The sequence below is a fragment of the Astatotilapia calliptera genome, chromosome 20, assembly GCF_964374335.1.
Source record: "Astatotilapia calliptera chromosome 20, fAstCal68.1, whole genome shotgun sequence".
NCBI lineage: Eukaryota > Metazoa > Chordata > Actinopteri > Cichliformes > Cichlidae > Astatotilapia > Astatotilapia calliptera.
In genome coordinates, this window is record NC_137441.1 from 16408989 (window position 1) to 16424149 (window position 15161).

The window sequence follows — 15161 nt, forward strand, 5'->3', positions numbered from 1 at the left end:
CTAAACAAAGGTGCAGCACAATGTCAAGGAATTGGCACATCTGAAGCCGTTAGACTTGTTTGGGAGAAATGTTTGTGCAACCACATTTTTAGCTGGTTTGTGGTACCACAGAGGATTCAGTTTTACCACCACAGTGTAAGACTGTGAAGTGAGCTTACAGCAGTCAACTACAGTGCAGGCCCTCTTTTCTTTAGGTCTGGTTTTCAGTGAGCCAGACTTACTTGTTATCTTTGAAAGTTTTCCAGGCTTTCTTTCAAAGCTTTGCTTTTGGAAATTGACTTTTTTTTTCTAACTGATTGCAGTCTAGTCTTTATAACATTTCGTTTGTGCAGAGGCGGAGGCAGACATTTGAAACACCAAAAGGTAGTATGCATGTGGGATTGGGGGGGGGGGGGGGGGGGGGTAGAAATGACTGAAAGATTCATTGGCTCTGTTTTGAGTTTTGTTCAAAAAAGAATGACTTCATATAGGGAAAAATATATAACACATATGCAGGACACCTTAAACTAGTTTTTTAATAAGCAGCAAGGCAGAACAAAATCAGGGCTGCATCAAGATACAGGGACTAAACCCCAATTCAACCAGACCCAGAACTGATCCGGAATTAAAACAGGACTACAACAGTTCAAAATCAGGACTACTGAGGATTTAACCAAGACAGAACTAGAATCAGAACTAGATGATAGTAGCACTAAAAATCATCATAGACCTGCACTACACTTATTTTTTAATTCTACCAAAGTACAATATTTAGATTGAGAAAAATGTATATAATTATTTAGCCTTGTTGTGCAAACAAGCTTGCAGAACTTAATAAATATAGAATTTGAAAAAGAACAAACCCAAAAAGAAACACTAGGTACGAGATACATGAGGACCTATGATACGGTGATACTTTTGGTAAACAACCATGTGACTAACATGTGGGTCTCACCTGCTCTTGTTCCATCTCTGTTCTGTCCTCATTCTCCTCTCTCTCCCTCTTTGTGCTGACAATCATCAAATATACAGTTGAAGCCAGATATTTCCAAACTCTTCAGATAAAAACACAAACACTTTTTTAATTGTAACATCAAATCAGACTAAATGTTTTTTTTTATATTGATAAATATAAAAACTTATTTGTTAACTTTAAGAGTAAAGAGAGAAACTATCTGTATTTCTTAATTGCAAATGGCACCAAATTGTATTCAAAATTGAGCCACACTTATGGAGCTCCACGATTCTTTTCCTGGTGTTTTGTTTGACATCTCTTGATTTTCCCATGTCACAGAAACAGGCTCTGTGTTTTGCCTTATATGCATCCACAGGTGTGCCACCAATTTACTCACATGGACTCTACTAACCTATCAGAAGCTTCTTCAGCTCAGAATGGAATCATCTGGAGTTTTCTTATTAATTAACAATAAACTTAGTGTATATGTACTCCTAAATTTGATGAAAGTAATAAAAAATAGACAGCTCTGTCTCTCTTTATTCTGACATTTAACTAATTCAAAAGATATTTCAATATTTATCCAAAACAAAACAAGTTTACTCTAAATTGATGGATAGTCCGGAATAACATCTGTGGGCGCAAATTGGATGACATCTCGGGGAGGCACACTGCCGTGAGTTCTCAGAAATCGGCTCCTTGAGCACAAGAAATGACAAATCACAGAACGCAAGTACGGCGAAGCTCGCAGCTCTCCAACGGGAGATTGAGAGACCAGTGTTGGACTGTAGAACTGCTTTGAAATTCATATGAGTTGTTCGCACTAAAGTAAAAACCACCATCACTTATGCGGATACCCCTTTGGCGCCAGCTGCAAGGCTGGAGCTGAACAACACCCTGATAACGACTGTGTTTAGTCTGTTCCTTCCCATTCCATGCAAGGCCACCTGGGTTGGCTGGAAGACTGTTTACTTAGCCTAGCAGGGCGAAGGACACTGTCTCAGCTGAACTCTGGACACGCACACGTATACACTGATATGCACACTCTCATCCCCCCTCCCTTTCCAAACGCCTTCGATGCTTATTCCCTTCCGATGCTGACGGGGATCAAGGAGACCAGCGCACGCAGGCCCGGATGTACTGTCAAATTCAGCTGTCTCTCATCCTTTACCCACCCCTGTTGCTTGTCATGTGTTTCTTTGGTGTATTAAGAGTTTTTTTTCATGTGCTATGTGCAGAGGTGTTTTTTTCTGTTCTCATACTGATCTCCCTGTCGGAGCTCAGTCTGGGGGGAGTTATTTTTTTCTCCTTATCTTTACTCATGTGGTGCATTTTCCATTGTTATACTTCTCTGACCTGTCTTCCCCATGTGATGTTTTGTGTAATGTATGTATGGTCGGAGGGTAAGATGGCGCCGCCATTGAGTGCAATAGGTCGGCAGCCTTATGAAATTTCCCCTTGTGGGACTAATAAAGGTATAAAGGTATATCATATCATATCATGTTGTACAGTAAAAAAATGTTCTTGTGTTTTCCATAAAGTGTATGTAAATATCTGGTTTCAGCTGTGAATATACTGCTGTGTATTGAAATTCCTCTTGTTTTGCATAGAAATATACTGAACAACATACAAAGCATAATATATAAAATAACATCTACCTGAGTTTTTTCTTTGAAAGAAGCCCCTTATGTCCATTCTTGTATATCAGTACGTTACTGAAACCTATTTATTTAGCTGTGGAGGGTAACAACTGAGAATATGAAATAAACACACATGTAAACTAAGACTCACTAAAGCAGACCTTCCCAAAGTATGGGGCCCGCTCCCTAGGGGGGGTGCAGAGCCATTGCGGGGGGGATGAAAAGGGGGGGGGGGGACAATGCTTGGACACTGCTAGCACGGCGCCCACACAAACGCAAAGCAGGAGATGAAGCATCGCTGAATATGTTTCCAAACCAACTTCATTCTAAGCCAAAGACTAGAAAATATGGTGAAGCATATCTGCCCTTTGGTTTCACCTGCACAATTGCCAAGGTAGGTCTCCCTGCAGAATTGGTTTTCCCTGCATTGGGAGCACTCACCTGGCTCTACAAATCACAGACAAACAGTGTTAGTTCACAAACACTTGTTGTAATGACTAACTACTCCTGACATTTTGGAGATGTTAGCTCTTTATACAGTAAAGTTACAGTAGAATACAAATACCATCGGGCTGATCCTGCCACAATTTGTTGCCCCTGTCTATCTCGGACAAACAGGATCCCACAGCTGTTTATGTTTTTAAACCCATTTTGCACAGAGAGACATTTTTTGAAAAATGTATTGATAGCAATGTTGAATATTATTACACAGGAAAAAACCCAACTACACGTAAAATAATTACACCATGATGCTTCTGCCTTTGTAAATAGAGAGACAGTAACTGCGTGTGTATATGTAAGTGTGTAAAACCTGCAGATAGAGACAAAAATGTTAATCTGACTATCTGCCTTTCTGCAATTCATCTCATGTAAACAATAAAGTGGCGCACAGCGTGACATGAAAAAAGTCGCATACCTTTGACGTTGCGTGACGAACTCTGTATTCCTCTCCACACTTAAACGGCAGAAAAGGAGTTTTAAAAATCTCAGTTTTCGGTGATTTGAAACGCTGTTTACGTGTGGACACAACAGCTGCGTTTTCAAAAATACCCGTGTAGGTGTGGATGTAGAGTAAAAGAGTTAGTAGTTTATTTTATTACTGCCTGTAATATATTGCAGATTACTTGTATTTGCTTAATTGTTTGCTAAATGTTTGAGGTGTGAAATAAACCGCGATGGAGCAAAATATGGGTGTGTGTGGCTGGAAAATGAATGAATATTCTTTATTGTCATTGTCACAGGTACAATGAAATTGAAAGATGTCTCTGGTCAGTGCAACATCACAAAAGATAAATACTTAAAAACTATAATTAAATACTTAAAAACTATAATGATAGGATATAAAAGATAGAAATACATATAAAATACAGTATTCTCATACCGTAGATACACCCAAGCAATCCAGGCCTAAGGCCCCATACAGACACTCAACATACGACCTAGTTGATATATCACTCAAACAATCAATCACTCAATCAATTTGTTAGCGCATCCAACAAAACATGTCTGAAAGCATTCCAACATCAAGGGCACAAATGACAACAGGGGCAATGAAAGTCATCTACTTTTAGTAGCATTGAGACATGATATTGCAATTGGGTAGAAACTGTGTTTGAGTCTGTTAGTCCTTGTGTATGTTGTTCTATACCGTTTACCTGAAGGCAGCAGTTCGAACATGGAGTGTCCAGGGTGTGAGGTGTCCTTTATGATGTTATGGGCTCTTTTGAGGCAGCGGGAACTGTGTAGGTCTTTCAGTTTGAGGAGAGGGCAGCCGATTGTCCTTTGGGCAGCGTTGATTACTCCCTGGAGTGCTTTCCTCTGAGCCACTGTGCAGCTAGCGTACCATATGCCTATGCAGTACGTTAGTATGCTTTCGATGGAGGCTCTGTAGAAAGACACCAGCAGTCTCTGTGTGATGTTGTTCTTCCTAAGCACTCTCAGAAAGTACAGTCTCTGTTGTGTCTTTTTCAGTAGCTCAGAGGTATTCACACTCCAGGATAGGTTTCCCTCTATGCTGACTCCCAAGAAGCGGAAGTCTGCCACCCTCTCCACACAGTCGTCGCTGATGATTAGTGGTTGGATTTCTGTCTTGTGTCTTCTGTAGTCAATTATGAGTTCTTTGGTCTTTTTCGTGTTTAGGAGAAGGTTGTTATCCTTGCACCATGAAGACAGCCGCTCCACCTCATCTCTGTAGGCAGACTCATCTCCCCCAGATATGAGCCCCACCACAGTAGTGTCATCTGCGAACTTTACAATGGCGTTGCTCTGGTGGGCGGGGGTGCAGTCGTGTGTATAAAGCGAGTAGAGCAGTGGACTAAGCACGCAGCCCTGTGGCGACCCAGTGCTTAGATTTAGGGCTGGAGATGTGTAACGTCCCACTCTCACTCTCTGTCTGCGGTCGGTGAGGAAGCTATTGATCCACTTACAGGTGCTGTGAGGAAGCCCTAGGTCTTTTAGCTTGGCGTCCAGTTTGTATGGAAGAATGGTGTTAAATGCCGAGCTATAATCCACAAAGAGCATACGCACATAGCTTCCTTGCCTCTCCAGATGTGTTAATGCTACATTGAGTGCTGTTGCTATGGCGTCCTCTGTCGATCGGTTTGCTCTGTAGGCAAACTGGTGTGGGTCAAGGCTGCTGGGTAGGGCTGCTGTAATGTGGTAACGCACAAGTTTCTCAAAGCACTTCATCACCACCGGGGTTAGTGCCACTGGTCTATAGTCATTTAGGCTAGAGATATGAGGTTTCTTGGGCAAGGGTATTATGGTGGAGGTCTTGAGGCAGGGTGGGACGTTTGACTGTTCAAGGGATTGGTTAAAAATCCTGGTGAAAATATAGGCAAGCTGGTCTGCGCAGTCTCTCAGCACACGTCCTGGTACGCCATCTGGGCCAGCTGCCTTCCTCGGGTTAACAGCCCGCAGGGTGCGCCTCACTTCATGCTCCTCCAGAGTGATGATGGTACTGCTGCTGTGGGCTGTATGGTGTAGCTGTTCCTCTGAGGCATAGGGTACAGTGACCTCAAAGCGTGTGAAGAAGATGTTCAGCTCCTCCGCCAATGCTGGGTCACCTTCAGCCATACCTGATTTGGACTTGTAGTTTGTCAGCTGCTGGACACCCTGCCACACCAGCCGGCTGTTCTTACTCTCCAGGTGGTTCTCGATCTTCTTCCTATAGTCCGCCTTGGCCTTCTTAATGCCTTTTTTCAGGTTGGCTCTAGCCCTGCTGTAGCTCTCCCTGCTTCCGGACCTGAAGGCGCTGTTCCTCTCTTTTAACAGCTGCTGGACTTCCCGGGTCATCCATGGCTTTTGGTTGGTGTAAACCCGGATCTGCTTGTCTACTGTGACAGTGTCTATACAGTGTTTGATGTAACAGAGGACACTGTTTGTGAACATTTCCAGGTCTTGATGTTGGAAGATATTCCAGTTGGTTCTGTCAAAGCAGTCCTGTAGCTGTTGAGAAGCGCCCTCTGGCCATGTTGTTATAGTTTTAGTGATGGTCGACGCAGTTTTCCTGATTGGGGCATATGCAGGAATTAGGAGCAGGGATAAATGGTCAGATTGGCCCAGATGTGGTAAGGGTCTTGCCCTGTAGCCCTTCTTGATGTTCGAATAGACTTTATCTAAGGTGTTAGCCCCTCTCGTGGCACACTTCACATGCTGGTGGAAATTAGGGATAGCTGTTTTTAAATCCACCTGATTAAAATCACCCGCTATAATGTGCACTGCGTCAGGATATTTATTGAGTTTATTGTTGATGTTCGTGTGCAAAAGCGCTAGTGCCACGTTAGTATTTGCATCTGGCGGTATGTAAACAGTTGTTATTACCACAACAGTGAACTCCCGTGGAAGATAGATGGGCCTGCATTTGACAGTCAGATATTCTATGTCCGGAGAACAGTGACGGTCTATGATCACTGTGTTTGTACACCAGCTGTTATTCACGTATATGCAGATTCCCCCTCCTTTTCTCTTACCGGAATTGTTTGTTCTATCCTGGCGCTGTGCGGTGTAGCCTGCTAGCTCAATAGCAGAGTCCGGGATGGACTGATGCAGCCAGGACTCAGTGATTAGAAGAATACATGAGTTTTTGATGTGATTGTCCGTTGTTATTTGTAACCTTAGTTCGTCCATCTTGTTCGCCAAGGATCTGACATTCGAGAGATATAAACTCGGGAGCGGTGGTTTGAAAGGCTTCCTCCTTAGCCTTTTTAGCACGCCAGCCCGGCAGCCTCGCTTCCTCCTTCTCTCTCGTCGCCGTCTGCGTCTCCCTCCCGCCGGAATAGTAATCCAAGGAGCGCCCGGTCTCCTCGCTACTTCCTCTGGTATTTTGTGTGAGTGGATAAATTCCGTGGTCACGCTCACACGGTAACTCACTCCGATCTTAAGAAGATCATGTCTGCTGAAGATGTTATTCGCTTGACTGATCGCGCACAAAACAAAACACAAAACGTACAAAGATAACCAAACACCACACAAAATGTGTTTGTGCGTGCGTGCGTGCGTGCGTGTGTGTGTGTGTGTGTGTGTGGGGGGGGGGACATTTTTCTTGTAAAACAAAGGGGGGCCCAGCAAAAAAAGTTTGGGAACCACTGCTCTAAAGAAACAGCATTGTTGTTCGGCTTTTCATTTCGCCATTTGTTTATTCACTTGAAGAGCAAGTAACGTAATATGGGTTAAGTGACCCACTTGATATCAATCTTTCGTGATACATCGTCATATTTACATTATTTGTACAGTACAAATGATTTGCTTTGATACCTGGTCAAACTTCAGTTCTCCTCTGTCTGCCTAGCTCCGTTTCTCCAACAGCGCACTCGCAGGCAGCAGCTCCCCCCGCCCCCTCGCTCAATCGCTTAGTGCCTGAGCTCGGATCATACCAATATTAGGGGGGATTTATGCACAGTCGTAAACTTCCACAGGGTGCACTATGTGCTTCGAATACTGTGTGTAGTCTTTTGTTTTATACAGTTGTAAGCCAGGCATCTAACTATGAAAAAATTACACTCCAAGAGACCCCGGGTTTCTGAAAAAACAACCCGGGCTTAAGCCCAATAACCCCCCCCCCCCCCGCCACTGCTGAAGTGTCTGTCTAATGTAAAACTTAGCAAAAAAAACAATTGTAGATTTTCAGGCATGTTTGTTACAGGCGCCTGCTCAAGAATAAAAGATGGTCATACCATAATATTGCCTTTCAAGCTAACTGTCGGAAGTGTACAGCTGCATTTGCCTTACATGCTTTCCCCCCATTTGTTTGTACGTTTCAGTAAATTTCGGCACTTCCCAGTTTCAACAGCACAAAGCTGTCACGTGGTGCTGGTAGAGCCACCTGCGATGTTTACAATCCGGTTGTTCAGTCTGACGTCACTAGCCGTGTCTGGACCTAAACTCCGCTGCAGGTCCATATATCAAATGATCACTGTGGCATTACTGAGAGTTATTTCTAACACTGGAAAATAACTCAAAATGTTAGAAATATTCCAGTGTTAGAAAATCAGCACTGCTCAGTGTTAGCCATTGTTAATCTTCAAAACTGACTAGGTTACTTTTAAACATATAACACTGTCAAAAGTGTTAATTTAACACTCAACAGTGTTGTATTTTACACTCAGAGGTGTGGACCCATATAGACACTCTCTAGTGTTAATTTAACACTGGAGATTTTGCTGTGCACTCTCCCCCGCACTCGTTTTTTGTTTTTTTGTTTTTTTGCCTGTCCTGTTTGGTTCTTTTGCCATCAGAATTATTGTCTAAAGGTGAGGAAAGATGCCCAACGGATTTACTTTACCAAATTGACCATCCCAGCCTTGCCGTAATGGTCTATTTGATTCACCATTTATTGTTTATTTTTGAATTTTTTTTATTTTCACTTGCTAGATACGGGACAGACTTGAATGAGGAAAAGAAAAGGGAGAAAGGAAGAGGGGGGAAAAACAGCAGAGAAGAGGGACGGGGATAAAGGGCAAAAAAACAAAAACCAACTAAATAAGCAGACAAAAAAAATACATATATCAATCACCTGGATCACCTGTTGAGAAAGAAAAAAGAAAACAAGCAGAAGAAAACGAGAGCAATACAATAAACAACATCACGATGATATATGGGAATATAACAGTAAATGCTAAATATTAAACATTATTGTGCAGCACGTAATATCGACAGCGCACAGTGTGCTTTGAGGTAGGAGCCAAAAAGGGTGTAATTTGTGTGTGTGAGCACCCATGTGTACACCTGTGAGCATGGATGCGTTCGTTTTTAAAAGGTTGCTTCATGTAATGATCTGCTAGAGGGTGTGGGGAGCCACAGCCCCGTCCACCAGGGCATGAAGCAGGTATGGAGGAGATCAAAACTCCAGACATCCAGAGGCCCCCAGAACACAAGAGACCAAGGAAGACCAACAGAGGGGACCGCGCCACTGTCCCAGAAAGAGCTGAGGAGAGTCCCAGATGAGGGGTCACTCAGCAGCCGCGGAGCAGAAGCCAGGGGGGGTTGCAGTGACGTGCCTGTGAGCTCCGCCGGCAGCCAGCTGTGCCTGAGTGACCGAGCCCCAGACCGAGAGGCCGGGGGCACCCCACCTCCGAAGTGGCCCGAGCGAGCCCCAGGCTCCAGGCCCCGATAAGCGGCCGCCAAGGAGTGAGCCGGTGTGTACCTGGACGCCCATCCCCGGACACAAAGAACCACCAACGCACCGATGTCTGAGGGCGTCTGCCACTGGCAGGGGAAGTGGTGGGGGGAGATAGGCCTCCATACCTTAGAGCAGGGGTGCTCAATACGTCGATCGCGATCGACCAGTCGATCGCAAAGGTAGTATTGGTAGATCGCATGGCATTAAAAAAAAATAGATGCCAGCCTATCATCCATCCCGTCACTTGATTGATACAGGGAAGCCAGTCAGATGACAGCAGATTTTTTCTGACGCTTAGGTCGCTGCGCATGCGCAAACAGCGGCGCGAAGTGTAGTAAAACTGACAAGCTAGTCAGCGAGTTAACTCCAATTTTTAGCTCTCGGTTTTTTCTCTTAAACCTGGCCGTCAGCAGCTACTGTCCGGACTATGCATCCCTGGCTGATTCAATTCAGTGCAAGTCATCAGAGTAAACTCAGGTAATGACAAAAAATTTACATAGTTAATTGTGTTGTGAAATATTGGATATTGCGGTTATGCATGTATATACATTGTAGATATAAAGAATCCTCAATATATTTATAAATAAGTATATGTTTTGGATTTTTGTAGTGGGTAGATCATTTTGACTTGGTCATTTTATAAGTAGCTCACATGCGGAAAAAGTGTGAGCACCCCTGCCTTAGAGGGCCTGAGATGTCCCAGGAGAGGTGGCGTCTGATACCCAACCTGACATATAGACACAGACATACAGGCACACACAGATACAAACATCCATTCCCACCCTCATGCTCTCATATGCAATTACTCAACACTCAACCGACAGACATAGAGAGACTATAGCTGTGTCCCGAAACGTCGGCTGCATCCTCCGGAGGCCGCATTTGAAGGCCGATTACGTCACAGCCAGGCGACGAAGGCTGTCCCAATTCGTCAACTCCTTCAAATGCGGCCAATAAATGCGTCCTTCATTTCCCCGAATTTGAAGGATGGGTCGGGTGTGTCCTTCGTGGCCCACCATATCCCAGAATTCATAGCCCAGCCAAATTTCAGCTGACAACAATGGCAGCCGCTACTAAGTTTTAAAATTACTCTTATTAATCTTTCTGGGCCACAAAATAAACTTTTAACATATTTTAAGGCAAGAAAGTAGCTGTGTAAATTACAAATATCTGCTTGGTTTATCAAGACATCGCATATTTGCAGAAGTGTGCCAACGTTTTCGGAGACGTCTGTTACCCACCAGCTCGATAGCAAGCCAGGGGGTTCAATGGTCACTCCAGCCGGCGAGAGCAGCGGACTCCCGGCTTCATCGTTTTCAGACCCCCGCTCTTTCGCTACTCAGGTTAAACATGATATACCGTAAGTCACTCAGATAAGTTAAAAATGTAATTGTTTGCCTTTTTTGGGTGTTTTATTTGTTCTGGAATAAATCGGTTTGGCTGAGATCAAAGTTATTAGATTATTAGATTAAATAAAACTTTATTAATCCATCGAGTGGCTTCCTCCGGCATCTTCACACAGCTGAATAAACGTTAAACAGAAGTGTGAGACGATCGAGAATTTACGCCAGTGTCCTGTTATATTTTAGATAGCAAGGAGCAGACGGCAAGTTTATTAGACTCCACCGAGACAGCGGTGACGCAAATCTGAAGGCTAGATCATCCCATTTCACAGCCTCACACTTCCAGCCTTCTCGGTCTTTGAAGGACCCGGCCCACGTAGACTGCGAAGGCCGGGTCCTCCGAAGGATGCAGCCGACGTTTTGGGACACAGCTACTGTACACACAATCACACTCCCCAAGCGTACTCTAAGAACCGGGTCTAGGTACCCTTGCCCCTGGAGGGGGAAACTGCACCCAGACCCAGGTGGTGTTACCCTTTTTCCTTGCGGTGGTGGGGGAGAAGCAGACCACCCCGACTCCGCAGCAGCATGCAGGCCCCACACTCCAGACCCTAGTCGGACGGCCAACTCCTCCTCCTAGCCCCCCGCTCCAGCAGGTCGCAGAGAACGGGGGTGAGAGAAGACTCCAAAACCTCCCTCCACCCGCTCATATGTAGTGTTGATGCATGTGTGTTCTAAGGTGCATTTAAAACCCAGGAGGGCATGGAGCTACCTGCCAGAGAGCAGCAGGTAAGCGCATACCCCCTCCTGATAGCCCTCAGTGTCTACGTGTATTTAAAATTGAGAGGTGGGCAACAACACCAGGGGTGAGGTGTACACCCTGATGGTCTTTTGGAGTTCGTGTAGCGTGCCCACCCCCAAGATCCTATATGTATGTGTTATGAGAGTGTGAGTAATGTGAATGTCTAAGTTGTGACATTGACAGCACCCTGGTGACACACCTTTACCCCAAGGCCCTGCATGTGTGGGTGATTGTGGTGGAGCGGGAAGAGGGAGGCAGCTGGAGATGGGGAGGGAAGGAAGGGAGGGGCAAGTGACCCCTCCCTGGGGCCAGCTCCCCCGCTGACCCCAGTAGGCACCCCCATACTCCGCAACCCGCCAGGGAAAGGGGGCCCCGGTCCGGATGGACAGAGCCTGTGACAGCCCACCTGACACCACCACAGAGAAAACTGTACCCACCCCGTCATCCACTCATCTTCCAGACTACACAAGGCAATAGACACCCAGGCTGAGATCTTCCTCCACCTCTCCTGTATCTCCCCCTCCTGCAGAGAGAGTTCCTGAAGAGAGGAGAGCTCCTGCAAGGTGTAACAACCTCCCCCACCAGTTGAAAAGCCCCCCAGGTGGATCGATACACTGGCGGCACCCTGCGCCAGGGCCGGGCCCCCATACAGATACCCGCATACAACCCCGGCAACACACCAACCAGGACCCAAGCCCCCGAGGCCCGGCCAGGGCCCCAGCCCAGAGACGGAGCGCCTCCAGAACCTCACGCCCGTCCCGGACCCACCCAGGGGCAGCCAGGCTACCAGGTCAGTAACCCACGTCCGTCAGCACAGACCCTCCCCTAGCCCCGCTGCACGCAGCCACGAGGAAACCGTCACCTAAGAGCCAACAGAGCCCCTAATAGGCCATGACCGCTACCCCGGGTTGAGGCCCCCAAGGAAAATGCTCCTGGGGAACCCCCCGACGCCCTAAGCCTGTCCCTACCCCCACACCAATCACAACAGCGAAGGTGGGACCAAACCACGACCCCCCACCTCCACTAGGTGATGGAGCTAATCAAAGGAGCCCAGAGCAATTGATCTAATGTGGTGGCAGAGGCTGTATCGAGACTAATGTAATCTAATAGATAATTTCTATATTGGTTAGAATTAAGATTATTTTTATTTTTCCAGTTCATGAGGACTGTTTTCTTGGCTATGCATAGGGCAGTGAAAACCATATGGGCGATATTCTTATCTGTAGTGACATTATCACTTACATTTCAGACACTTCAATAAGTCCTCACATATCTCGCGCCAAAACCTCTGAACTGGTGGACAGAACCAAAGAGCGTGGATATAATTGTCCGGTGAATTGGTTTGGCAGTGTGAGCAGTTGTTGGTAGACGTAAAGCCCATCTTGAACATCCGATGACCTGTATAGTGCACTCTATGTAATATTTTGTATTGAATTAATTGAAGACTGGGATTTCTAACTAGATGAAAGGTTTTTAAGCAAATCTGAGACCAGAAGTTTAGGTCTAAGTTAACTGATAAATCCGCTTCCCATTTTGCAATAGGAAGTGATATTGATTCATCTGTTTTAGAAAGCATTCTGTATATTTTGGATAGTAATTTGGGGGTTTTAAGAGTAAGAAATTGAACCACACTTGGTGGTGTTTGTAGTTCAACTTGACCCGGTTTAAATTTCTTTTTTACTATGGATTTAATTTTTGTTGATATTCTAAAAATCTTTTCTTGTTGATCCCATATTGTGTAACTAATCTGTCAAATGAAATAAATTCTGTTCCTTCTAGTATATGTTCTAAATATATGATTCCTTTACCACTCCAATCTGAAAAGTTTATCATATTATTGTTTTGTAATATGTCAGGGTTGTTCCAGATAGGTGTACGTTTGCATGGGATTAATGAAGACTCCGTCAATTTTAGAAACTCCCACCATGCTGTCAGAGAAGAGCTGATGCTGATGCTTTTAAAGCATTCATGTCGTTGGATGTTTGAGCTGATAAATGGTAGATCTGAAATCTCTAGATTGCAAAGTGCTTGTTCTACATCTAGCCAAGGTTCATCTAAGAGGGTATGTTTTAGCCATCCTGAGATAAACTGAAGCCTGTTGGCTAAGAAGTAATGCTGAAAGTTAGGTAGTTCTAATCCTCCTTTATCCTTGGTCTTTTGTAGTGTTTTTAAGCTTATACGTGGGGGTTTATTTTTCCAAAGGAATTTGGACATACATGAATCTAGAGATCTGAACCAATCTTGTGGCGGTTGATTGGGATCATTGAGAATAAATAATTTAATTTTGGTAAGACCATCATTTTTATAGCGGCAACCCTTCCCATGAGTGATATGGGTAGACATTTCCATCTAGCCAGATCGCCTTCTACCTTCTTTAAAAGTGGGATATGGTTTAATTTAGTTAGATCTGCAAGCTTGGGAGAAACATTAATACCTAAATATTTCCCGATTGCAGTGGTGTTCTTCTGATAGTTTAACTTTATAAAGTTAAACTATCAGAAGAATGCAAATAAACAGCTACAATGTCAGTCCTCAAAGTATTTTGTTAGAGGTAAAAACAGGGCGTGGCTTTATTTTGGCATAAGACCACTTTGAACTACAAAATGGGAACCATAGTAAGTATCCAGTCTGTCCAATATTATTCAAGCTGGTATTTGGCTTTTTCAAAATTATGTTACTATTATACATAACCGACTTATTCTGAGAGCCAGAAGAGACTACCGTTTTAGAATAGTTAGCAATAAGCAGTGTTGGTCACTTGAAAAAAGTCATCAGTAACTAATTACTGATTACTTCCCCCAAAAAGTAATCCCATTACTTTACTGATTACTTATATTCAAAAGTAATTAATTACTTAGTTACTTAGTTACTTTTTAAAAACACGATTTACAACCTGAATAGGTGATAAAGTGATAGATCTTTCAGCCCAATTCTACTTTTTCTACATAATCCATCATACAAAATGTAATCAAATGGAAACATCTCTTTTTAAAACTTGTTTTATTAGTTTTAATCTTTTAACTTCATGCATCAAGCAAAAATTTAACTATATGCAACATTCTCTTACTGGAAGAAATTTGTTTAATATTTAAACCTATTTTCTGCACATTCCAGCACATAAAATATATATATTTTTTGTGTTTACACTCACTCTTTCAAATAGATGCAAGTAAAACACAGCAGAAAATAAATTAAGTCAAAGACTAGCGGTCCTGTCGCTCTATTTTCACCTGTAAAGCAGGAGCAGGTTTACCCTGATGCAGGTGTGCCGCAGCGGTCAGTGGAAGAATCCGCGAGTTTCTCTGTGAATTTCCCATTACGTTGTAGCGCACTCGGTGCTTGCTTGGACAGTAACGCGTTAACGCGGACACCTTCAGTAAAATCCTGCTGAAACACTGCCACCTTGTGGTGAAGGTTTTGCATGGGATTTTGGGGGGTTAAGGGATAGGGATGCAGTGGCGATCCACATTATTTCCTTAGGGAAAAGTATTCTGATTCTGACTCTGATTGTTTCAGGATGAGCTGCCATAATCCAACGACACATCTGCTCACCTGTATCTTTTGCTCGCTTCTCCTCCTCTTCTTTTCTCTTTTTTCTAAACTGAGCACCTGATGGCTTTGAACTTTTCTTGTCCATCTTACATTGGTTTTAATTTTGCACTACAGTATGAACACAAATCCCCCAACTCGAGGATCGCAACAACATAACCTAATAGACCTACACCTTAGTTCACAGATTCACTTTGTCTAAGGTTTATTTCTGGGATTTCACACAACCCAGGATTCAAATCATGAATACATAATGGGCTTGGATTTACAACAT